At 37.4% G+C, this 25,904-nt stretch overlaps 1 pseudogene across 1 annotated transcript; it reads left to right on the forward strand.

Annotated features, from left to right (window-relative positions):
- Positions 1 to 6,170: 6,170 nt before the first annotated feature.
- On the forward strand, positions 6,171 to 25,677 carry LOC101978069 (purine nucleoside phosphorylase LACC1-like; annotated as a pseudogene). Its single transcript, XR_013423342.1, has 5 exons — positions 6,171 to 6,184; positions 6,724 to 7,263; positions 8,796 to 8,959; positions 11,865 to 12,068; positions 13,149 to 25,677. The product of XR_013423342.1 is annotated as a purine nucleoside phosphorylase LACC1-like (transcript).
- The last annotated feature ends 227 nt before the right edge of the window (positions 25,678 to 25,904 follow it).

Genomic DNA, 25,904 nt, shown 5'->3' on the forward strand with positions numbered 1-25,904 from the left:
AAAAAACTAAGCCCTAATCCCCATCATGTGGGATTAGGCCCCAATTTCCTTAATAAAACTCCTTTGGCACTAGAATTAAAATTAAGAATCAATAAATGGAATTGACTCAAACTAAAAAGTTTCTTCTCAGCAAAAGAAACAATCTGTGAGGTGAATAGAGAGCCACCTCTTGGGAGCAAATCTTTACCCCTCACACATCAGAAAGAGCACTAAAAACTAAGCACCAAAAAAGCAAATAACACAATCAATAAATGGCCCAAGGACCTGAACAGGACACTTCTCAGAAGAGGATGTACAACCACTCAATAAATATATGAAAAAATGTTCATCATCTCTAGCAATTAGAGAATTGCAAGTCAAAACTACTCTAAGATTTCATCTTACTCCAGTCAGAATGGCAGATATTATAAATACAAAAAACAATGAGTGTTGGCAAGGATGTGGGGAAAAAATACACTCATAAACTGATGGTGGTGCTGCAAACTGGTGCAGCCAATATGGAAAGTAGTATGGAAATTTCTTGAAAAATTGGGAATGGAACCACTATTTGACCCAGAAATCCCTCTCCTGAGTCTATACCCAAAGAACTTAAAACATCATACTACAGGGACACAGCCACACCAATGTTTATAGTAGCACAATTCATAACAGCTAAACTGTGGAATCAACCTAGATGCTCTTCAATAGATGAATGATTTTTTTTAAAAAGTGGCATATATACACAATCGAATATTACTGAGCAATAAAAGAGAATAAAATCATGGCATTTGCAGGTAAATGGATGGAGTTAGAGAAGATAATGCTAAGTAAAGTTAGCCAATCCCAAAAAATCAAATGCTGAATGTTTTCTCTGATATAAGATGGCTGATTCATAGTGGGGTAGGGAGGGGTGTGTGTGGGAGGAATAGATGAACTCTAGATAGGGCAGAGTAGTGGGAGGAGAAGGTAGAGTGAATGGGGTTAGAAGTGGATGGAATGTGATCAAATTATTATCCAAAGTACATGTATGAAGACATGAATTGGTGTGAATATACTTCATATACAGAGACATGAAAAATGGGGCTCTATATGTATACTAAAAATTGTAATACATTCTGATGTCATATATAAATAAAAAATAATAAAAAATTAAAGAATTTTTTTCACAATATGTTTATTTTATTTATTTTTATCTGGTGCTGTGGATGAAACCTAGCGCCTCACATGTCCTAGGCAAGTGCTCTACAACTGAGGTACAGCCCCTGTCCAGATCTTTCAACCACGTTTTTAGGAGAAGTTAGAACATAGCCAGCCATCATCCAAAAAGAATAAATCAAATCATGAAATTTTTATTATATCCCTATTAAACCCCAGTGTCTTAGAATCCACTGAAACTAGTAATTTTTCCATTTTCTGACCAGGCACTGAAATTAAAATTTCAGGATATTGAAAACAGAAAGAGAAAAGGTTTGTTTTATTCCTTAACTCTCTAAGATAATTCAGGCAGTATCCATATGTTATCTATATTTCATCAAGTTTCATACAAAAGGTGGGGTTTCTCTGAATATATAGACATGTTTTGTTAGTGTCTACCAAAACGTCTCATTTGGGAGTGGTAGACTAAAGGGTTGGTCTGAAACTCCAAATGAAGCTTTAAAGAATGCCCAGGCAACTATTGCAAAATGTCCCTGCCTTTGTGATAGAAATCATAAGTCTTTGGTGAAATCTAGTCATAACCTACCTGCCTATTTAGGACACTAAAGGATAAGGTTTTTGCTTCTTTTTGTTTTATTCCTCTAAACAAGCAAACATCATTTCTAAACAAAGAAGAGTTTTTGGTGGGTTGAATGGTGGTTCCCAAGATACTCCATCCATGTCCTAATGCTCAAAACCCATGAATGTGACTCTATGTAGGGAAAAAAAGAAGAAGAAGAAGGGATCTTTGCAGATGTGATTTGGTTAAAGAATTTGTGTGGGCGCTAAATTCAATGGCAGGTGTAAGAATAAATATGCAACCATACAATGGCCAGACCATTAAAATAAAAATCAAAAACAATCTGTAGCAACCTATCCAGGAAACCGACTCACTACCTACAGTAAGCAGTCCAGGAAGCCAATTTGTTATTTATAAATCAGACATGTAGGAAGTCAGAACACTATCTCTAGTAACAACCTAGGAAACCAAATATAACAAGTGCCCCCAAATAGTCACTCCCTGATTAATGATGATATTTTCCCTAATTCTTATCTCTGCTTCCAACTTGGGGCCAACCAGAGAACACCAAATATACACCCCTGATCAATCACATTGGATGCCTCACTCTTAACCAGCCTGCCTGTAGCTTCCCTATGTCTATACCTCCAATCAAGTTATACTCACTCCACTTCCTGCCTCTGACTCAGCTAAAATGCAGATGGTAGCACTTCCTTGCAACCTCTGAACAAATAGCCTTTGCTTGTTCCATTTGATTGCTCTTCCATTTATTTTCAAGCTCTCTTTATAAGAGAAAGGTAGGCAGAGAGAGTTGAGACTCAGACACACAGAAAGACCAAGTGAAGATGGAGGCACAGATACCCAAGTCACATAGTCACCAGGCTAGGTGTGTCTGGAGCCACCAAAAACTGGAAGAGGCAAGGAAAGCTTCAAAAGGTACAAAGACCTGTCAACACCTCTGTTTTATAACCTGGCCTCCATAACTGTGAGGGAACAAATTCTTGTCATTTTAAACCGGCTAGTTTGTGGTAGTTTAGTATGGCAACCCCAGGAAACTAGTTCAAGCTTTTAAGAAGGAAAAATTTATCTGTTACATTACCTTTTCATTAAAGATCCACAAACTGTAGTTAAAATGCCTTAAAAAAAATGTTAACAATTTTTTAAAATTCCACTTCTTTTCATAAAATTTACATGTTAGGGTAAGACTATCTGGGGATTTCCCCAACAGTTCCCCTGAAAAGAAAGGTCCAATCTCTGTCTTCAGAATAAATGTTCTAAATCTCTATGAGGAAGAACACATATAGTCAAATAATTAAAATGGAGAGGCAGAGTAGATGCTCTCCTAGCCTATCTACATTTGACCTCTAAGCAATTAACCCTATTTCTTTTGTAAATCTTAAGTGGCTAATTCCCATATCATGCTAAATGCTCATGGCTAGCAAAGTTACCTCAAATGAGGCTGCCCCTTTCTGCACTACCAGGTGTAGGGTCCTATAAGTTACTTGTGTATTTATGCCACTTGTATTTGATACTGTGCTTCTATAACATATACATAAATAAAACAGCATGGAAATAAAGTTTGTCATTTCTTTAAAAACTATGTTTAATATTTTGGAAAGATCCAATAAAGCTGTGTGAGATAACTATAAAGAGTATAAAGATTAAAATTGCACTCAGATTGCTTCTCAAGTGCCTTTATTCTCCTCTTAAAGGAACAAAGTCTTGGGAAATCTTACTAGTGGGTTAGCTATATGATTTATGCAAGAGATAAAAATACAGAACTCCAATCAGTAGACCATGTGCAAAGAAAAGGCCCTGAGCTTTCTGAATAGATTGGCAAATGAGCAGATGGCTGTTTTAGGTAAAAAATAAAAGTTTATAATGTTACACTCTTTCATGATTTTTTGGTTAAACTGCTCTTTTTCTATTTTAAAAAAGCTTTGCTTAGATATAATTTACAATACATAAAGTTCATCCCTATACAGTATACAATTCAATGTTTAACCAACTTTTTCAATTTTTTGTTTGGGAAGAGGTCTGGACTGCCTCAAATACAGGGTTTCTGGTATGTGAACAAAATGCCAAAGAAACTATCTGCATCTAGGATGGGAATTCAAGGAAGGCTATGTTTGAGCTTGAAGATTGAATAAGGAACAGTTATCTAAACAGGCATACAAAAAGAAGAGTGTCCTAAGTAGAACAAACAGCAAATGTAAAGATGAAGTCATGTGGCCTATCCAAAGAACAGCCTTTATTTGAATGGCTTGGGAAGAAGGCCATTATTTTTTCAAAATGAATTATGCATCTAAATCAACTGTAAAGAATAAAACAAGAAAGAAAAACAAAACATGCCAGGACTGATTCTAGGAGATTTTGATTCAATGTTTATCTGGGGTGGAGTTCCCTGCATTATTATTTTTTTTAACTTCCACTTTAATTCTGTTTTTTGGCCAGGACTGAAAACCACTGAGGTAGGATGAGTAAGAATGGAATGACACATGAAGTTATTACCAGAAGGTGAAAGGAAATGATTGTAAACACAAAATAACACTGTTCCCTAACAACTTCACTATTTTGAAATATTTTCTTTGTTTGTTAGTGCCACTACTGATGCATGAAAGAATTTGAATTCTCAACACTGTCTATATAAATATAGTAAACTTGCTTTAACAACTACAAGACCTATATTTTGCTTGAGGTAAAAGTTAACATAAAACAACAGTGTACCTCCTGGTTAGGTGTACCACTTACCACTCAAGGTTCTTAACAGATGTCCAGGGAAAATACCAATTTGACAAGAACAGTTGCCAGGGATAAGGAGAATGGGCTCTATTCTGGGCTGATGCTCCCAGTCTCTGGTCAAGAAGAAACAGGTGTCCACCTCCAAGAGATTCTCTGTCATTCATGCAAAGCTTCTTCAGCACTTACCACCTGAACAATAATAAAGGGACCTCTTCTTCCACCTTAGCCAGTTCTACAGAGACTCTTATTCTGAGGAGGCTGGATTTTTTCCCCCTTCACCATCATAGCACATGCCTTCCATACCTTAGCTGCTCAATACGTGTGAAATCACACTCCTGGAGGAAAGGTAAGGGACGCTGAATTGTACCTTTAGCAAGATTCTAAGAATTGGTGCCTTCTTCCAATTAGAGAAACCTACTATTTAAAAGGGCAAAAAAGGGGTAGGGGCAAAGGTGACCCTTGTGTAGTCAATAAAAGTGAGGGAGCTGTCATGAGGACTGGCTTGCTCTCAAGAAAGGCAGAATCACCAAAAGGCAAACAAAAACTACACTAACCAATCGCCCCCTAGAGGCCCATTCCTTGAACCAGGAGGGGACAAGTTCCTAACAGGTAACCTGACAGGATCGGGCCTGGGCTCCTAAAACCAAGTGTCCCCGCCCCACTGCTGGCTCAGCTGGTCGTCGGGAAGCGCCAGCTGCGGGGACTTCCAGCCGGCTCAGGGGACTCGCCCGCAGCCCCGACTCCTGCCCTCCGCGCGCTAGCGGCCCCACGACCGCCATTCCCGCCGCCCCGGCCCTCACAGGACCCGCCGTTCGCTCCTGGCGACCACTCCACGGCGCCCCCGCTCCCGCCGCCCCCTCTCCGGGTCCGGAGTGCCCGCCTCGGGCCCGCTGACCCGCCTGAGGGTCCTCTGCGGGCGGCTCCTGACTGGGAACTGCTAAGCGGCGGCGGGCGCTCGGCGCGGACCGGTCCCAGGAACCCCGGCCCCAGGAGCCCCCGGCCCCCATCCTCTGCCATCGGGTTTCCACCCGGAGCGGACGTGGAGGTTGCTGGGGCGCCAGGGCGCGGTGAGGGTCAAAGGTGCGTGGGGCTCGCGGCTTCCGGGTTTCGGGCGGACTCGGGGCTCGCGAGGGAGGCAGCGGGTCGTGGCCGAGCTGCCTGCGGACAGGCCGACAGCCCAGGGTGAGGCGCGAGAATGGGAACCGCGCTGCTGCGAGTCTGTCCGCAGGTCCCAAAGCCCTAAGTGGGCGGGGAGCGGTCGGTGGAGCAGCCGGGCGGGTGCGGAGCTGCCACCCGCGCTCCGGAGCCCAGCGCCACACAGTGGACAGGGACTCCGCGGTGACAGACGTGCCGCGTGGGAATCCATGGTGTCCATCAAAGGCGGGAGGCCACCCTCTCACAGCTGTGGAAATGAAATTCGGCGGGAGCGGAGAGGACGAGGGGCGGCGGGAAAACAGGGTCCGGGCAAAGGGGTCACCCAAAGCGTCACCGGGGGGACCGTTAACCCCACGTGAAGGTGAGGAGTTGGGCGCCAACCAGAATAACCAGGTAGGTAGGAAGCGCCTGGGATCCAAGTGGCGGCCGCTTCCGCGATTCTTGCCCAGAAGGCACACACTGAGGGAAGTCCCTTAGTCCCTCAGCTTCCATCCCACAAAACTTCGATTTTCAGGTTAAACTCTTAAACTTAAGGCCTCTCTAGGTTTCATATGAGGGGATGTGACCCAATTTAACAATTATGCAGAACCAATGGTAGAGCGCGTAGATTGACACCTTGTAATTAAAAAACAGGACTTTCTAAGGCAACAAGTAATTTTCTACTGAAACTTGCTATAAATATAAAGAAAATAAAGCAGAATTATTGTTCTGGAAAGATGTACCCACATGTTAATAAAAAGAATAAAAGATGACTTTGTTATGTTTCTCTTATGATTAATAGTGGTCTGTCTTTTCTGGAAGCAGTATAGAGTTACTATTTGGTTACTTTAAAAAAATTTTTTTTTAGTTGTAGATAGACACAATGACTGTATTTATTTATTTTTATGTGGTGTTGAGGATCAAACCCCCTGCTTCACACTCTACCACTGAGCCACAACCCTAACCCTATTTTGGTTACCTTTTGAGGTCAAGACAGTTCTCTCTCTCTCTTTTTTTTTTTTTTTTTAATTCACCACAAATTTCTTTTGTAACTGTAAGAAAATTGATATTATTTTGTATTCTTACTTGTGCCATTTTTTTTCAGGTAATTTGGCACAGAAATCTTCTTTGAAAAACTTTGTATACTATTGAAGGGTGGCAGATGCAGTTTTGATTGGTCTCTTTGATTTGAAGTTGAACTGTCAGGAAAACTGCCATGAGACATTGAAGACATTGAAGACATTGAATGCATCCAATACCCAAGGCCAAGTTCCTTTGCATAATGGGTTGCAGTAACACCAGCTGTGTTAATTGTGAACTGGAAACAAGAAATAGATTGTTAGCTCTCTGGAGAGAATTTGAGACAGTTAATAATCCCAGCATGGCTGCCTCTTTGTGTACCATTAAGCAAAAAATAGATGAAAAAAATCTGAACAGCATTAAGGCAATTGTACCTGCACACAGGAAAACCTTAATGAAGGCTTTTATTAATCGTCTCTTCACTGAGGTTTACAATTTTGAGTTTGACGATTTTTAGGTGACTTTGAGGGATGGCCTTTTGAAACAGTCCACTGAGATAAACACAATCACAGCTCATGAACTAGAAGAAATCCAGAGTGAAATAGAAATATATTTGAGAAGTCTGCCAGCACTGAAAGGAGAATTAACTATTATCGCATCTCCTTTGGTCCCAGGTATATTCAACATTCTCTGTTGTTTTTCTGTATATGTAAAAATCCAGTCTTTCTTCAGAAGTTGCTCACCTCTCCCCACCCTTTCTTTTGTTCACTTATTATTTGTTAGCATCATTTGCAATGTGTGTTATGGATGGCCTTGTGGGTCAGGGGTGACATGGGAAGACTCCTTCAAAGCCATACTAAATAAACAAATTTGTTCTAAACAAATTTACCTTTAAGCAAATTTCCCAGCCCTTCCTTACAATGCGATTTATAACACTGGAAATCTTATTTAGAAGTTCTGAAACATCAACTCATTAATACTTTCCCAGAAGGGTGAAATTTAAAATAGTCAATCTTCCTTCTTGGTTAGACAGTATTTACTGTGAGCTGTGTGCTGTTGGTACGAAAAAGACAAGTGAGACAGAAGATACCCTTTGAAGAGCAGTAATCCTATATGGAAGGTAAACAGCAGTAGGTAATAAGAACATATGGAGGTACAAAGTGCTGTCAAAATTAGAAGCCAGATAAATAAGAGCTAGTTGAAGTGATCAGGGAGGTCTACTGGAGAGACTGGCTTTTGTAATGCTTTGTAGTCTTTTGGAGAGCATCTTTTTAATCCTCATTACATGTCTTCAACAGATATTTTCATACATGGTTTTACTTCAAGAACAGGTGGGATATTTTAGCTCCTTCAATCTCTTTAGTAGTTCCAAACGAAAAGATCTCAAGGTAGTTGTTCAAGAAAATGTATGTAGGTTGACAAATACTGCAGGATTTAATGTAGAAAATTTTTATCAAATAAAGGTAAAATTTTGTTTCATGTTTTGAACCATATTTTTAGACCATACCAGTAACTCCATCGATTTTAATTAAACTCTTTCACTTTTGTTTCTGGTGTTTCAGCTAAAATTTTAGTAGTTGTTTTTCTTAGATTTATGTATCATTACATAAAGATCAATTTTATGAGATTTATAAATGTCATGAATATATATTTACATAAATCTCACAATATATATTTATATGAATCTCAGTTTTTTCATATAGAGCTCTTCAATTCTAAAAGTATGGTTAATTCTTAGAGTAACACTGTCATTTTTTATATAGAAGAAAGATCATTGAATTCTAGGAAAGAAAAGCCATTATTTTCTAAAAACTAGCATCATAATTAAGGAATAATATCTTGTTCCTTACAAAATTCTAGCTTCATTTGAGTCTAGGAAAAATAAATGTAATATTAATTTGATAATTAATTTAAGTTCTTTATTAAAATGTTAAATGTCTACTTTGTGGAAGACTAATACCCAATTCTCGTATAAGGTATTCACGATGAACTTTATTGAACTCTTAAGTGTTAAAACCCAGTTTCCTTTGAATAAAACATGCAGAGATGCTGCGTTTAGTATTTTGTATTGAAATGATAGTCTTATTGAATTCTAGTAATTTATGCTGGTTACATAATTTTATGCTGAAATAAGTACTTTCAGAAATGCTTATGTTATGAGAAACCCCATTTTCAAAATCTTTTTATCATGTATCTTTGGTATCAGACTGATCATGCCAATGAAATCTGGATTATGGGAAGGGAGGAGCCTGGATCTTATGATGGAAAACCTCAAACCAGAGAGGAATCACAATAGCAGCTCTTGGTGCTAATTGCATATCTATAGTTTTTGCAGATCCTGCCAAAAATCATGTGGAGTTGCTCACTCTGGTAAGTATATTAATTAAGCATCGAGAATTTTCCTGATATTTTAGTATGGGAAAAAAATCAATTTTTCTAATGGGTGTGACAGTTAATTATATTACTTTGTGATCAATGTAATGATAGGGGTGGGGCCTGCGTACTATACTCTTATTATAGGAGCAGATAAAGGGGATATATAAGTCAAATGATAAGAATCAGAGTAGAATTCCCAAAGGAGATGGTCCCTAGGTAGATTCCTGAGGAGTCTTTAGGTTTTGGCTAAGTGTCAGTGTTTGTAAGCAAGGATATTATTATTTACATTAGAGGGTAAGATAATCCTACTGTGCCCTTAAAAGTATCTTTGGCCCTTGCAATTCTTAATGCCAGTAGCACCCCCAGTCATTGCAGTAATCAAACAGCAACCTTCCATGATTGCCTAAGTACTGCCTAGGGACATGGTGCTGCCTCTGTTTGGGAACCCTTGATATCCAGGCACCAGAGAGTAGGAATATCAGGCATGGTGTAGAAAGTAATTCACACAGATGCAGCAGCAGATGTAAAAATAAGGAGTTAAAAAAAAACAAGACACGTTTGGAAACCTGCTTTTAGTTTAAATGACTACATGTATTTAACCATAACTGTTGCTGAAGAGCACAGGTGTACTTTCAGAGGCTGTACTAAGGTTACAGAATTTTTTTGTGTGAAGGTATTTGAAAATAATATTTAGATTTTCCTGTGGTTATGATTCTATGTGGAATGAGAAATGATGTTTTGAATTCCCTTTTAGTTGTAAATCTGTGACTTTGATATTTAGACCATAAAGAAGAAAGTGACATTTTTGTTTTGACCAAGCTAAATTAATGGAATTGGTTGAGAAGTCAGTTTTATCATATGACATTGTCAAAGAAATTTAAGTTTTGAATCTCAGTTTTTGGTTTTAAAAAGGAAATATTATTTACTAATAATGTTTTGAAATGTTTAGCTTTAAGATCTTTAAGATGAAGCAGTGAAAATGAAGTTCTAAAAGAGAACTTTCACATTATAATTAAGTTAACCTTAAAATAGGATACAATTGGATGCATTACGAAATTATTATTTTATCAAATATCAGAAAGTATAAAATTCTTCTATATGATTAATTTAATAACAATTCCTCAGCCAGATGTATATTTTTGCATATTCATGTCCTTCAGGAAAGAAACAAATAGAGAGGGGATGAATAAATTATAGGTGTGTGAATAATTAAGAAAGACCTCCAAGGCAAAGAGATGCTCTTGTCCATATAAAAGCCTTGTCCATATAAAAGCAGTCAGCACCAAGAGCTGCTCTTGGGACTCCTCTCTGGTTTGAGGTTATTCCATCATAAGTTCCAGGCTCCTCCCTTCTTGTCCGTATTAAAAATCCTTCTTTTTAGCCCATAATGCTTTTTTATAGTTGCTTTCTTCTGAAATCACTGCCTGTAATTTCAAATGTAGCTCAAAATCATCATGTTAATAATGCAATATGTTTTTCCTAAAGCCTTCTCTACCACATTGATTTCCTATTTTGACTACTGATAATCTCATCCATTTATTTACCTAGAATCTGATATTTCATTCTGTTCTTCCCATAACCACATATTCAGTGGGTTCCCAGCAGAAGTTTAATCTATCATCCAAATATTTCTTCCTTTCATCTTCTCCTTCCTTTATTTAGAAAGATTGATGTCTTCACCTGAGTGCTTAGTTTTAGAAAATATACATATGGTGTGCTGAAGGAAGGAGTAAGGGGGCTCCTCACTGTCCAGCTAAATCAGCTGAATCTAACTCCCAATAAAGGGAATAAAGGAAAAAGCAACATTGTTTGGTTTTTGTCTTCCAGAAGTAGATGAGAGCAGGAGTGAAGGAAATGGTTTAATCTTAGAATTCCACAGGATTCAGTAAAGAGAGGAAGAAAAGTAAGACTGGGAAGTTTGTAAAAGGGAAACTTAATTGAAATAGAGTTGTTTTACGTGTAAAAAATAAGGTAGAAATGAAAACTACAAAATACTGCTGAAAGAAATGAAAGAAGAAACAAACAGATGGTAAGGAATGCCATGTTCATGGATTGGAGGACTTAATATTGATGTCAGTATTACCCAAAGTGGTCTACAGATTTAATGCAATCACTACAAAATCTCAAAGACACTTTTTTCTAAATAAATCCATTCCAAAACTTGATTGGAATCTCAAAGAGCTCCTGCTAGTTACAATAATCTGGGGGGGGGGGAGGAACAATGTTGAATGACTCACACCTCCAAAAACAGTATGACAATTCCTCAGTATTTCAAAATAAAATTGCCATATGATTTATCAACTATATTTCTGAGTATTCATGTAAAAGAATTAAAAGCAGAATCTAAAAGACATATCCCACCCCTATTTATAGCAGCATTATTCATAATACCTAAGAGTTGGAAGCAAACTAAACATCCAGTGACTTCACTTATATGAGTATCTAGACCAATAAAATTTGTAGAAACAAAGAAGAATTGTGACACCAGGGACAGAGGGAAAGGAGAAATTAATTATTTAATGGATATAGACATTCACATTTGCAGAACAAAAAAAATTCTGCTGGAGATTGGTGTAAATATACTTAATACTACTGAATTGTACACTTAAAATGGTATATTTTTATATGTTCTTACCACAATTAATATTTTAAAAAGAGAGAAGACTAAGATGGTATAAACCTGGTGGAAATGAAGCATATAGTACATTTTTTAAAGGAAAAAGACAGTGACTCTCATTAAATAGCTATTCCATGTCATGTATTTTTTAATAATGTCTCATTTTTTAAAAAGTACTATGTGTAATAATTATGTGAATATATTCATTTTTAACTTAGACACAAATTGAGTTGAAATTTTATGTTTTAATTTTCCTTATCTCTTTTTCTTTCTATTTATTAGGTATTACTATGGCTACAGTGAATGCTATGATAACAGAATATGGCTGTAGCTTAGAAGACATTATGGTTGTACTGTGGTCTTCAGTAGGACCTTGCTGTTTTATTCTTCCCAGGGAATCAGCAAACACATTTCAAATCTTCATCCTGAATGTGTATGACTTTTTAACTCACCCAGTCCCCATATTGACATCCGTAAAGCCACCAGGTATGTTTGATTTCACTGTGGAACTGCAAGTTTGATTATTGTTTATTGATTATGAAATGAAAATTATTTTAGAGAACAATTGCTAACTCCAAGAAGATAGGTGGCAGATATACACTGCAGTATACACTACACAAAAACTCATTTTAAATATAAAATCTATCCTCAACATGTTCAAATGACATAAAATTTCTTCTCTGGTAACCTCTCATTGATTTGAAAGTGAAGGAAGAAAGAGTTGGCCTTGAAATAGACCCAGTTTCTACTTAAACTTAACTGGCATTTACTTGACATTATAGTCATTTCTTGGTAAACTCTCTAGAATATAAAAACATTTAGAAAACTAATATTTTAAAATAGTTCATATTTTCTAATTAATTGGAAGGATGTATTTCTTAGAAAAATATTAGGTAATATAAATACATAACCATTTTTTGTGGTCTCATGTATGTTTAATTAAAAATTTTGCTTTTAATATCTATTGAAAAATATGTGTTAATTCTACAAAGGAAAATTAATATCTGATTTGAATTGTGTTCCTATTCCAGTCAGTAAAATCTTGCCCAGATTCTGCCTCATTTAACACATAAGTATAAAGGATTAGAATTGATTCTTGATGTGAATTTTCATATAAGTATCACTAATTTTCATTCATATTTCATAGTGAAGCAAGTTTTCAGTGAAAAATATAGTTAATAAAGAAGAAAGGAGACCAGATGGTTATATGACTAAAAAGCACACTCTATCTAAATCAAATGAATTTTGGTTAAAAATACTCTTGTAATTTGAAAATTTTCTTCTTAAGTAAGCCCTTGATTTTCATTATAAAATTCTGTAACTAGATTATGTCTATAGGACAGTATGGAAGTTCATACACTTCATTTATAAACTTAGGTGATAAAAATCTACCATTTCTTAACTAGTCCTTGTTGTGTACATAAGTAACAATTTGCATTATTCCTACCAGATTTTTTATAGAACTCTTTTATATTATTGTACATACTGTTTTCATATTTCTTTGGCATTTGGTAAAATAAATGCTTGCTCTCTTTCGAAAAATCTTTATCCTATGGATTCTTCTAGAACAAGGAGGAATTCTTCCACAGAATATTCACGACCTGAACCAGGATCTCAACCTCTGTACATCTTGCCATCCTGACAAGTTTTTCTCCCATGTCCGAGATGGCCTTAATTTTGGCACACAGATTGACTTCATATCGATTAGATAATGAGGTACTGGGTTCTCCCTTCCCTCTCTAGTCTCTCTTGCCTCTTTCTCTGACCCCCTGTCTTTCTCCTTCTTTCTTTTCCTCTCTTCTTCTTCCTCTGTCAGCCTTTTTCTCCCCATATTTAAAAAATTAATTAAGTATACTTAATTTTACCCCTTTATCCCTAGAAAAAGAATTGGTTTTTCTTTTCTATTGATACCATAGTAGAAGAAAAGTTAATTTCCAGTAACATACTCTATTATAAAAATGAGCCATTTCTTTTCCTAGGTAGGTAATGAATAATCAGGCAGGCTTAAATTAAAACTACTAAAATAAACTGATTTTGTCTTTAAAATGACTAAATGTATGTAAGTTCTTTATGTTTACTATGTTCTTGATATCTGTACATTCCTATCATATCATCTTTATGCCTTTTTAAAAAATTTTTTTGAAATGACGTCTTTGCATAAGATCTTAAGTTCTAAAATGAAAAGAAATCCACAATATACAATTTGAATTAGTTTCCAGCTATATTTCCAGCTGCTATCTATAGTAGAGTCGACCAGATTTTTATTTAAAGGGCCAGATAATAAATATTTAATGTTTTGTGTGACATTCAGTCTCTGTCTAAATTACTCACCTCTGACAGAACAGAAGTAAGAGTGTCTGTGTGTTTGTTAAACTTTTTTTTTTTAAAGCAAAAAACAGGTGAGGAGCTATATTTTGCTCACAGGTTATAGTTTGCTGACACCTCACACACAGTCATAGAGTGAGGTTGAAGGTAATTTGAAGGTAATTTTATTAAAATAGTATTTGTTAGATTTTTTTAAGAGTTATACAAAAATATTTTATGACATTGATTTAACACTGCCTGTTTAGCATATATGCAATTTCCCTAAAGTTACTTTTCATTATATTAATATTATGTTCAGACTTTACAATATCTTTACCTTTTTAATATGTAAAAAATTAATAGACATTATGATTCTTACCTTGATACTTTAATCGTGCTAGTAAAGGTCTTATATTTTGTTTCTGTGTATTTTGCATATATTTGATTGGATTTTTTTAAAAAATAGTTTTTAGTTATAGATGGATGCAATATCTTTATTTTGTTTATTTTTTCATGTGGTGCTGAGAATCTAACCCAGGGCTTCACATGTGCTAGGCGAGCACTCTACAGCTGAGCCCCAGCCCCAGCCCTTAACTGGACTTTTTAATAACTTCTCTGTGTCCTTCCAAACTGACTGCAAGAGATAAATTTAGCTATTTGATTTATGTAAAATCAAGAAGATTACAATGGATAATTCATCTTTAGGGGACATTTTCCCTATTATTACCAAAACCAAATGACTTTCATTTAACTCTAATGCTAATTGCAGTGACTTGGGAGGCTGAGACAGGAGGAGTACAACTTCAGGGTTAGCCTCAACAACTAAGTGAGGCCCTTAGCAACTCAGTGAGACCCTGCCTCAAAATGAAAAATAAAAACGGCTGGGGATATAGTTCAGTGGAAAGCACCTCTGGGTTCAATCCTCAGTACAAGAAAGAAAGACATTATAATGATAACTGACAGAAAAATCAGTATGATGTTTTACAGATGAGAATGATTCTTTGGTATAGCCTGTTGAAATGAGGAATAGGTTCTGCTCAGTTTAGAAAATTTACTGGATACTCTCTTTGTCAGATATTGTGCTACCCAAAATGAATAAGACTTTTCCCTTTGGGCCTACTGCAGTAGAGGAGATGAACACTTTCTGTAACTACAACTTTCTTTTTAATAACAGTAGAAGGAAAGGTATGAGAGAAGACAAGTCACAGACAGTATTACAGAGAAAATGACATATGAATAGACCCAAAATAAAGAACAACCATAATAGGTAGAGGGAACACCATGATCCAGGGCATTTAGTTTATAACATGTTCTAGAGAGAGAACAGTGTGGGCAGAGTTAGGAGTGGAAAAACATGTTTGAAATAGATTAGCAAGGTCCCAAATGCCATGTTGAAGAATTTGAACTTTATTTTCCAGATAGTGTATGAGCATCAAAAGTAGAGGAGTGTTTTAATTTCCTTGTCATCCATTCACAGGAAGGATTCAAATTTTGAGAGACACAAACCAGAGAGATTAGATAAGAAGCAGTGAATATATTTCAAAAAAGAAATAACTGAGCCACAATTAAGATGTTAGAAGTTAAAATAGAAAAGAGAGTAGATGCATTAGAGAGACACTTCAGAGATGGAATCAATAGATTATGTGAGTAGATCATGGAAATAAGAAGGGTGGAAGAGTGAAGAAGTCACTGATGACTCTAGAATTTTTGTTCCACTAACTACCATGAGTGGTAACAAATGAAGGGAGGAGGTTTTGGAGAAGGGAGAAAGGTAGTGAGTTTCACTTCAAACAGAATGAAGACCATGCAGATGGAAATATTTCAAAGGTACTTTGAGACAAACACATGGATTTAGAAGTTGGCTATGGGGAGATGATGCCTGAGTCTGTTGGAGCAAGTTGATCATCTAAGAAAAAAATATGGTGAGCAATATAGAGGTGCAAGGATGGAATCTCATACAACACCTGCATTTGAACAACAAGAAACTGAACCAGTTACAAAAAATAATTGTAGAAATAAATAGGGTATTGCTGTTTTGAAGGAGCCAACATAGTTATGAGAAGTGCTTAAAAAGAAATCTTCATGGATAAAATAAAACAAAAGCTGAGAAGAAAAACTAATGGATTAGCTGTGTTGAAGCTGTTCTGCAGGCAGTGGTGGCCAGGTCAGATGATGGTGCATTGAGGAAGAGGAGGCATAGGTGTCCATTCTTTGATAATATTTGCTTGAGATGAGAAAAAGCTAAGAACTACATCTTGAAGGAAGAAGGAAGATATATATATATATATATATATATATATATATATATATATATATATATATATATATACACACACACACATACACACACACACACACACACACACACACACATTTTTGGTTGAATTTATTTGTAGGCTAAAGAGAAATGTTAAACTTCATTTAATTTGGGGAAATATTTTAAATGTAAGTCATATCTTTAAAAATTTTGTAAATTTCACACATGTATTTCCTACATGTAGATAATATACTATAATAACAGCAGATATCTTTTTTTTTTTTGGTATTGGGGATTGAATACCAAATACTCAGGGGCACTGAGCCACTGAGTCACATCCCTAGCCCTACTTTGTATGTTTTATTTAGAGACAGGGTCTCACTGAGTTGCTTAGCACCTTGCTTTTTTCTGAATCTAGCTTTGAACTTGTGATCTCCTGCCTCAGCCTCTCAAGCCACTGGGATTAAAAGCATGTGCCACCACACCCAGCTTAGATATCATTTTTTAAAATATATACAAAGGACTTTCATATTTATTACCTCATTTTGCCTTTACAGCTACTATGAAATACATAGAAGTGTTTGCCCTTTTATTCAGATGGGAAACTGCACTGAGGTGGAGTTCTGAAAGGGTAAAGTTTCTAAACCGCAAAGCCTAAAGTTAAAATGTAAAGGACCAGGCATTGTAAAGCTGCTTCTAAACTGCAAAGCCTGGGTTAAACTCCTGAGGCAGTTAAGACAATGCCCTACTGGTCATTTGGTTGTTTAATAACTTAGGGCTCTATGTAGCCCGGCTCGTAGGCATCCAGGCCCCAAAACCAATCAGTTTGAATGTGTACCCCTCTTAGAAGTGACCAATCACCCCTTCCCAGCCTGTTCCCGCCAATAAATGTACTAATCAAGTCTAAGAATTATTGTTTGATTTTCCTGCAGTGTATGGTGATTTGTTAAAAGAGACTGTGATGTATGCAAAGCCCCGGCCCTCCCCAAAAAGTGTACTTAAGCACTGCTCAACCCCTGCCCGGGGCTCTGGGCTGCTCTCCTTTCTTGAGTGGGCACAGAGCCCCAGCATGCTGGTTCACTAAATCCCCTTCTGCCAATTGCATGAGTGGTCTCTTGATGGTCTCTTTCTCCGACACTTCGCCAGACCCTTACAGTTCAAAATCATGTCATTTGTAATGTGTGTGTGCGTGTGTGTGTGTGTGTGTGTGTGTTAGTAGAGACTGAACTCAAGAGGGGCTTTTACCACTGAGCCACATTCCCAGACCTATTTTAGCTTTTGTTTTGTTTGTTAAATTTTGAGACAGGGTCTCACTAGATTGCTTAGGGTCTCACTAATTTGCTGAGGCTGGCCTTGAACTTGTGACTCTCTTGCTTCAGCCTCCTGAGCCCCTGGAATTACAGGTGTATTTGTTTCCCCTAAGATAAGATTTGAACACATATTTTGTATCTCCAAATCTTCATTCAGATTTTATTGTTAATTAAAGATATCTAAATTTTATGTTCAACTTTCTGTTAATATCATTTATTCATACATTCAGCCAAAATTTTGTTGAGGTACTACTAGGATAGGTTAAAAACATATAGTTGCAACCCCCAAGATGTTTCATATAGTGAAAACTGGTGATCAATAGACCAGCAGTTTCAGTACTGTGTTTGTAAGTTGCCACAACTGGATACTGTGGGAGGCCATCCTTGCATGTGATTTGAGTTACTTCCCTGGCTGGGCAAGAGGTGCTTGTGCACATCTTGTGTCCAGAGCTTTCCCACCCTTCTCAGGTCTGAGGGCTTGTCCGTGTGGAGGCATGTCTGGCCACTACCCCAAAGACCCAATCATCGCCCCTGACCTTGGAACGCTACCCCTCTTAATCTTCATTGGATGGGATTTTCCCCAGAATTTTTTGTTCCCCAATAAAAGTCCACTCCTTGCCATGTTCTCTCTCTCTCTTGCTAGCCTCTTCAGTAAACCTCGCTACCATAATAGGTGGCTGGAGGCTGGAGCTAGGAGGAGCCATCCTGGAGCTGGTTTAAAAGTAATTAGAGTCTTGTCTCTTTAATTCAAAATTCCCTAGATATTTCTCATGTTTTGAACCTTCATTCATGAAGCTGGTGCTGGTCGCAGGCTAAATTTGGCGCCCAACATGGGGCACATGAGTTAAATCGTCTAGGTTGAGTTGGAAAGCATGCTATAGAAATTTAGAAATTGTGACAATTTTTAGGGTCTCAGAGGTACCAGGCAGTTTTTGGAGCTAAGAGACGTTAAAAGAATTAATAATGGGAAATTCAACTTCTACAAAAAGGACATGTATTTGACCATTTTAGAGACAATAATTAATCAGAAGGGAAAGCAGGTCAAAAGGACCCAGTTCCTACAATTTTTAAAAATTGTTGGTGAATTCTGTCCTTGGTTTTGTGACCAAGATTCACCAAATTTACATACATGGTTCAAATTAGAAAGGAAGTTACATAAAGTTTGTCTTTCTGATAAATTACCTGGCAATACTGAAAATATTCAAAAGGTTTGGACTCCATTAGAGATTTGTCTTTTTGATTACATGGGCCAAAGTCCTTGGCCCCCTGAAGATCTATTGAAAGGTATTCAGAGAGCCATTAAGTTTATTCAAATGGAAAAATTGCCTGAGGCTAAGGGAACCTCTTTTTCTTTAACCAGACTAAAGACAAAAACAAACCCTATTCAGGCACAAAGCCCAAAGCAAAAAACTTAGCTTTGCCTGAACCAAACAGGAGTAGTCCGAGGAAAACCATAGAGAGGAAACCTCTGGAGGGATAGAGAATCCCTCTCCGGGAGAGGAAAATCCAGAGAAATTCATAGAGACAGACAGTCCTCCTCCTCCTCGAAGCTTTGAAGGTCAGAATCAAGCTGGTGATGGAGAAGGGGTCACAGTCTGAGGGAGAGGAGTCAGACAATAAAGTCCAGGAATTACCAGGGAATTTTAACAGATTATGTCTAAGGGGCCTGCTCTGGCCATTCAAATTCAGCTGCTTCCTGTTAGAAGGACAAATTTTAACAGGTAATCTGAACAGGCAATGATCTTCCTTACTCCGCTACAGTGGGGAGTTAGAAAGGCGCAGGAAGCCGGGAAGACATTAGTGGGTTTCAACTTTTCCCAGTTTTTTTTTTTAAATATTTATTTTTTTAGTTGCAGTTGGACACAACACCTTTATTTCACTTGTTTATTTTTGTATGTGAGAACCCAGGGTCTCACACGTGCGAGGTGAGTGCTCTACCACTGAGCCACAACCCCACCCCCATCAACTTTTCCCAGTTTTTGAACAGGTTAACAATCAAGACCAGCGTGCTAACATGCATGTGATAATTCCATTTAAAACTATTAAGGAATTAAAAAAATGCTTGTGATGTTTACGGTCCTAATTTGCCATTTGTACAGAGCTTGCTTGAAACAATTTGCAGTCAGCTGCTCCTAACAAGTGACTGGATTTCTGTTGCTTGAGTGGTGGAGATTTTTTGCTTTGATGGTTGTATTTGACTGACTTTTGCTCGGAGCAGACAGAAAGAAACCGAAGGCAGGGTATTCAAACACCAGTGGACATGTTTTAGGAACAGGTGAATTTATTGATTTGGAAAGACAGCTAAATTATGAATTTACAGTGTACGATCTGATTACTGTGTGTACTAAACGCGCCTGGCGCCAAATTGCCTCTAGGGACCAATCTAGCTTAGTTATGACTAAAGTTAAGCAGGGTGCCAATGAACTCTATTCTGACTTTGTCGCTCGGCTTTCCAATCAATTGGAGACCCAGGTGCTTGTGAGTTTATTGTGAAACAGCTAGCATTTGAAAATGCAAACAAATTTTGTGAAGATGTTCTTAGATCCCATAGAAAGAAGGGAACAGTTTCAGAGTTCATTTGTTTGTGTTCTGATATTGATCCAGCTCATTTACAAACTTTTACTCTCACGGTGGCTTTAAAACAAACTTTCCAGCCCCAAGAATCAGTACATCTATCTCAGGGGCAATGTTTCAATTGTGGAAAAAGTGGCTACTTTTCGTGAAATTGTAATGTCCACCATTATAAGCCCAGAGCTTCCCCTGTTACAAGTAATTGATATTGTAGAGTTAGAGATCACATGGCAGGGGAAGAAAGCGATCAAGATGGTGTCAACCCCTCTGCATTTTGACCTCCATTTCCTCCTAGTAGGGAGTCAAAAAACTTCCAGTCGGCCCATCCCCGGGCAGGAAAAACAGGGGAACTGGAAGAGAGTCACACAGCCTAACATCATCACAGCCGACCATAGGGAGCCGCCATTTTTACTGGCATGAAACTCACAAGCGGTTCCTTTTCAACCATCAGTGGTAGTTGAATTGATTCCTGAGGAAGGACCACAGCAAATCCCTACTAGGGTTTTCGGGCCACTCCCTAAAAAAAAATATTGGGTTAATTTTGAGATGTAACAATTTAAAAGAGGCCATTGAGGTGATACCTGGAGTGGTGGATTTTTGTTTTGAGGGAGAATTAAATGTTACCGTAAAATCAAATTATGCCATTCAGCTTACTCCTAAAAACACCATAGCTCAATTAATTCTTTTACTTGTATTTCCAATGGACACCCACAAGTAAATTCAGTTTCCAAACCACCGGACAGAGTGTCTCCCTGATCCAAAAGACAATTAGTGCAGCAAGAGCACCCCTTACTGGAAGTTAAAATTAATCATAAAAAGTTCAAATGCATAGTGGACACAGGAACGGACAAATCAGTCCTGTCCAGTCATTTCTGGCCTAAGAATTGGTTCTTGCATATAGCCCCATCTAACTTAAAAGGAATTGGACAAATCTCACAGCCTGCTCAGAGTGCTCTCTCTGTATCTCCATTGGGAAGATCCTGATGGGAATAGTGGAGTTTTTAAACCTTATGTGTTAGAATCTTTACCAGTAAATCTGTGGGGAAGAGATATATTAAACAAAATAGGATTATCATTAATAACTCCAAATTCTATGAGATCGTCTGAGGAAATTAATCAAGGGTTTCCCCCTAGAGATAATGAAAGAAATTATCAGAACGAGTATCTGCTTACAAACCAGTCTCCTCCACAGAGACTAGTAAATGCTTCAGACCAAAATTTTTACTAGGGGCCCTGAGTTTCTCCCTGATCCAAAAGACAGAAAAAAAAAATCACCTGGCTCACAGAAGAGCATATATGGATTTCTCAGTGGTCCATCTCAGGGGAAAAACTTAAGATATTCATGTGTTAGTTGAGGAACCAACTTTAGGCTGGTCATATAAAATCAACGCTTAGTCCTTGAAACACCCCCATTTTTGTTATTTAAAAAAAGTCAGGTAATTGGAGTTTACTACAAGATTTAAGGGCAATAAACCATGCAATTCAGCCTATGGGATCATTGCAGCCTGGACTTCCTTCTCCTACAGAAATTCCTTTAAATTATAGCTTAATGGTGATATATCTAAAAGATTGCTTTTTTTCTCAATAAGGTTGCATCCTGAGGATTATAAAAGATTTGCTTTCAGTATCCCAACAATTAATTTTAAAGAACCTGTTAAGAGATATTGCTGGAAGGTTTTGCCTCAAGAAATGTGTAATAGTCCAACTTTATGTCAAAAATTTGTGGGTCAAGTGGTAACTCCTATAAAAAATAACTTTCCTGATGCATATATTATTCATTTCATGGATGATATATTATTGGCTCATACTAATCCAGAAGTACTTTCCGAAATTTTTACTCAGAGACTTCACTTACAGCAATGGGTTTGTGCATTTCTTCTCAAAAGATACAAAAGATGCCTCCCTTTCAATATTTAGGTCAGATAATTAATTCAGGAAGTACAATCTATCCTCAAAATCTACAGATAAAAGTTAAGGAGATACGTACCCTTAATGATTTTCAAAACTTATTAGCAGATATCAATTGGCTAAGGCCATCCTTAAAACTAACTACTTCTGACTTAAGTCCTTTATTCCAGATATTACAAGGAGATCCTTCTCCAACTTCTCCTCATCAACTGACAATAGAGGCTATTCTGTTCAACAAAATAATTGGCTTTTCAAGCTTCTAGTTTATGGTAAATAGCCTTTGCTGATTTTCCTGGTCAGATAGAAAGTCATTACCCTCATGTTGAAGTTATTCAATTTGCATCAATAACACCACTTATTTTTCCAAAGATTGTATGTGCACAGCCCATAGATGGAGCCCTAACAGTGTTCACTGATGGTTCAAGCTCAGGTAAAGCAGGTTTTTATAGCCATGTTCACACAGAGGTAGTACAAACCTCATATACTTCTGCCCAAAGAGCAGAGCTACAAGCTCTCATTTGTGCCTTAAATTACTTTACAAATGAGCCTATTAATATTTATTCTGACAGCTTATATGCAGTCAGAATTACTAAAAATATTGAAACTTTAGTTATTGGATATACCCCATCACAGGAGCTATTTAAATTATTTCATAATCTACAAAAGGCAGTGCAAATGCAAAAATACCCATGTTTCATAGGACACATACAAGTTCACACTAATCTTCCAGGACCTTTAACTTCAGGTAATAACAAAATTGATAAATTGGTAGCTATTTGTCAACAGATGTCTCCATATGATTGTGCACAAGCTTCACATTCTTTACATCATCAAAATGCTTCTAGTTTACATTAAAAATTTAATATTACCAAAAAACAAGCTTGTCAAATTATAAGTCACTGACCTAGGTGTTATTCACACTCCGTCTCTGCCATCAGGGGTAAATACCCATAGATTAAGACCAAATCAAATATGGCAAATAGATATAACTCATATTCCTCAATTTGGTAAACAATATTATGTATGTGTAATAGTTGATACACATTCCAGATTCATTTTTGCCATAGCACGTACAAAGGAAAATACTCAACATGTAATTTCTCATTGCCTAGCAGCCTTTGCTGTGTTAGGATGTCCTTTACAGATTAAAACACATAATGCACCAGCTTATGTAAGCTCTTCTTTTCAACAGTTTTGCCAAGAGTTTCAAATTGACCATAAAACAGGAATTCCTTATAACTCCCAAGGTCAAGCCATTGGGGAACAAGCTCATTTATCTATTAAGCTACAATTACAAAAATTAAAAGGGGGAAATAGGTTTATGACTTCCCAAAATAGCCTCAATCATGCCTTGTTTGTTTAAAATTTTTTAATTTGTGACATAGAAGGTTACACTGCAGCTGAGAGACACATGTCTTCCATAGCAACAGGCCTTTTAGGCCGAATTTTGAGGAAAGACTTACAGACGGTCAATGGAAAGGCCCAGATCCAGTGATTATGTGGAGCAGAAATTATGCTTGTATTTTTCCAGAAGGTGCTTTCCATCCTATCTGGGTGCCTGAACACGCAATCAGACATGGAGGAGATAGAGCTGAGATTCAAGCGACTAAAAATTGACCCAGAAAAGCCTTTTCTCAAAAGGAAGAGATATCAAAGAAGAATAAAGATGACCCAGCAAGACCCAGCTGAAAAGCTGATCTCATGGGAACACATGAAAAAGCTGACAACACAAGCTTCACGAATTATTCAACTCTGAGGAAGAAATAAGACCCCATTGATGATGGTAGCAACAGTGATTGCCCTGCTGGGCTGTCAGGTAAAAGGGAGTCAGGCAGACATATACTGGACATATTTCCCAGATCCACCCCTGGTACATCCAGCTGTGTGGACTGGAGAATCTATTCCAGTGTTTACTAATAACTCATTCATGATGGGAGGATTTACAGATACTCATGTTACTCCCAATCATGTGACTAGATTTAATTATTCTGGCTACAGTGCCCAATTACCTTTGTGTTGATCCCACAATAAAAATGTCTCAGAGTATCATTTGAGGAAAAGACAGTGATTGGGAGACCTAGACTAATTAATCATACTATTTATGGACTTAAAACCTTATACTAGATCAGTGATCAAAATAGGACTTTCCCATAACAAGCCAGTCATTTCTGCAAAACCTCCATGAATACCTCATTGTCCTAATAGTTCTACAATTGAAACTGGCACCTTTCCTAGATGGATAGATTGTGTATATATCTTTCCAGTGCAAGGTGTCTAAAGATAGTGGGTATATTTTAGACTGGTCTCCAAAAATTGATAAAAGACAAATTACAAAAAAGTTCTGCTGTGACACCTGCAGGATTTGTTAGCAATATTTTGACCTACAGTGAAGGTGGTATTCAAAAATATGTTTGGCGCTTAATTGCTGCCTCAGAATTCTTACATTTTACAGACAAGCCTTTACCGAAATTTGTTGGCAAAAGCTGTAAGGAAGGTTCTTGCTATGGCTTACGAGCCTGTGTCTAATCTCCTCACGTTTTAATCATTGGAAATGTAAAAGTTAAATGGATAGATGACAGATATGTCGTAACATGTAACAAATGTAACCTAACCAATTGTATTACTAAATATAATAGAGGAAAAGGAGTGCTGGTATTTCATCAGCCCTCTTTTGTTTTATTGCCTGCTAATATTTCAGAGCCATAGTACACTGATGCTGGTTTTGAAGTCTTACAACAAATCCATACCCGGCTAGCAAAACCTAGATGTGCCATTGGAATTATAATTGTGGGAATTATAGCCTTGGTTTCTTTCATTGCATCCACAGTCACAGCTTCAGTGACTTTATCTCAAAATATTTAACATGCAAAATTTCTCAATAATTTAGCCCAAAATACTTCCAAGGCTCTGCACAATCAAATAAATATTGATGAAAGGATTGAGAGTAAGTTAAATGCCTTAGAGGTGACTGTTATAGGTAATGAACTCTTGGCTTTAAAGTTTAAAAAAGGGCTTAAATGCCATGCAGGTTATAAATGTGTGTGTTTCAGCTGCCAAGTACAATGCTTCTCTCTGGGATTGGGTATTTGGCAAAATAATAATAATAGCTTGGATCTTTTGGAACTTCATCATCATATCCAGATATTCAAAATAATAGAGCTGATTTTTCAGATCCTTCTTCTTTAGCTAATCAAATATTAAAGGAATTAAATGGATTTAATCCTGGAAACATTCTTAAACACTCGGCCTGGTACATTATTGCATTGTTCTCTTTGATGTAAATTCTTTTTTTTGTTGTAATTATAGGATGGCGAGTCTTCAGAGTGAGAGTGCAGAGACTTGAGAGAGTAAATCATCGCCTGCTTTTTAAAAGAAAAAAAGGGGGAATATGTGGGAGACCATCCTTGCACATGATTTGAGTTACCTCCCTGGTTGGGTGAGAGGTACTTAGGTACATCTGGTGTCCAGAGCTTTCTTCACCCTTCTCAGGTCTAAGGGCTTGTCGGAGTGGAGGCGTGTCTGGCCACTACCCCAAAGACCCAATCGTCGCCCCTAACCTTGGGATGCTGCCCCGCTTAATCTTCATTGGATGGGATTTTCCCCAGAATTTTTTGTTCCCCAATAAAAGTCCACTCCATGGCATGTTTTCTCTCTCTCGCTAGCCTCTTCAGTAAACCTTGCTACCATCATAAGTGGTTGGAGGCTGGAACTAGGAGAAGCCATCCTGGAGCTGGTTTAAAGGTAATTGGAGTCTTGTCTCTTTAATTCAAAACTCCCTAGATATTTCTCACATTTCGAACCTTCATTCATGAAGCCGGTACTGGTCGTGGGCTAAAGGGTACCTTGTTTTGTTTAATTTTTCTGTGCATTCAATACCCAGTGTGAAGTTTAAAAAAAAAATACATTTCTTACCAATTTAGGGAAGGCGTTGAACAGGAAGCACAGGATAGAAATTTTAAACTTATGCAAAAT

This window comes from Ictidomys tridecemlineatus, chromosome 6 (assembly GCF_052094955.1).
Source record: "Ictidomys tridecemlineatus isolate mIctTri1 chromosome 6, mIctTri1.hap1, whole genome shotgun sequence".
NCBI lineage: Eukaryota > Metazoa > Chordata > Mammalia > Rodentia > Sciuridae > Ictidomys > Ictidomys tridecemlineatus.